The sequence below is a fragment of the Nestor notabilis genome, unplaced genomic scaffold (genome assembly GCF_000696875.1).
Source record: "Nestor notabilis isolate BGI_N333 unplaced genomic scaffold, ASM69687v1 scaffold3313, whole genome shotgun sequence".
Classification (NCBI taxonomy): domain Eukaryota; kingdom Metazoa; phylum Chordata; class Aves; order Psittaciformes; family Psittacidae; genus Nestor; species Nestor notabilis.
The window spans coordinates 71848-73385 of NW_009921634.1; the positions used below are offsets into that span (position 1 = coordinate 71848).

The 1538-nt window shown below is 45.0% G+C and overlaps 1 protein-coding gene across 1 annotated transcript in view; it reads right to left on the reverse strand.

Moving 5' to 3' along the window:
* The window catches only part of EXOC4 (exocyst complex component 4), a gene marked incomplete at its 3' end in the record, with an annotated part of 44285 nt that overhangs the window by 42267 nt on the left and 480 nt on the right, over positions 1 to 1538 (reverse strand). The window lies entirely within an intron of this gene.

Below are 1538 nucleotides of genomic sequence, written 5' to 3' on the forward strand. Positions count from 1 at the left end.
GAATTGAGTACAAAAGGTAGATACACACAGGGGTCTGGACTATCACTTCAACAATTCCTAACATGAGTAAATGCCAGTGCCATCATCCACCTTCCACAGGAGAGGAGCATCAAAACAAGTCTGACAGTGTAATACAGATTGATGACAAACCAAATCTGGGAGCTCCCATGAGATTAGGTCAAAACTACTTCAATACATATTGACCAAAAGTAATAAGCAAACTTAAATATCAAGAGGTCCTTCACCTTTGCAGTCATTCTTGTAGGTGGGACCAAAAGGTCACAGCCCTCTATGCTTGGTTTGACCCCTGCAAAGCTTAGCACCCTGTGAGAAAATAGGCCATTGGCTATGGTTTATTTCAAATCTAGTGCAATTGATCTCTGCTTTCAAAGTGCTGAGCTTTGTACATAAATCCTACAATGAACTCTTACCCTTGGCAAGCATTAGAATGCTCTCATTTGCTTTGAAAAGGCTAAATGAATTTTCAAAGGCAGAAGGGTCAGTACATAACCCCAGAAGGGTAAAAGCCCATTGCTCCTCGTGAAAAGTTTTAAGCTGAGAACTCCAAGGTGTAAGGAAAAGAAAAGCAAAGAGATTTGGTGCCTGGTTTGCAAAGTTTAGGTACAGCAAAGTACACAGGAAGTGAAAAATGAGACAGGAGCCCAAAGAACTCCTCTATTACTGCAGGGGAAAAGCAGATCCACAAGCAAAAGATTGCCAGAGTAATTTACTGGCACACTACTGACGTGTGAGCACTCAATGCAGAGACAGAGGGGCACAGAGTTCATGTATATTCACACAACAGAACTGAGCTCAGAAATAGCACCCAAATTCAGATTCTTGAGGGATAAGCAAGCTGATGAACCACCCAGACTAGTCAGGGGGTGGTTGGAGGCCAACATATCCAAACACAAACCGATTAGATGGAAAGGTGTTAGCTTAGCAGCCTTTAGACTTCATAAACCTGACAGCAACATGCCCAAACAATAAGTGAAGAGGGCACACTGCAAAGCTTTCAGCTTCACATCCACATCTCTGTTTGCTTTTTAATTGCTTCTGTTCTTAAACGCAGGAGAGGTCCCCATGAAGGACACACACACACATACACAGGAGAGGTCCCCGTGGAGGACACACTGGTAGCAACATTCAGCCAGGGACCATTGTATTAGGACTGGATGGTCTGCTCCCAGCCAGGCCAGAGTTACCCACTAATTCTGACCAGGCCTACTTCAGGATTAGTGGGTAACAGCACTTCCTGAGGTCAACTTTCAGTTCAGAATGATGATGAGTAGGTGGAAAACGAAGAAACATAAGTTGAAAAAGGGAGCTTACATTACACTACCAAGAAGTAGCCAGAAAGAAGAGAAGGCTCAGGGGGACCTTACTGCTCTCTGCAACTACCTGAAAGGAGATTGTAGTGAGGTGGGGTCAGTCTCTTCTCCCAAGGAACAAGGGATGAGACAAGAGGAAACGGCCTCAAGCTGCCCTCAGGGCAGGTTTAGCTGGAGCTGAGGAACAATTCCCTGCCCAGAGCGGGC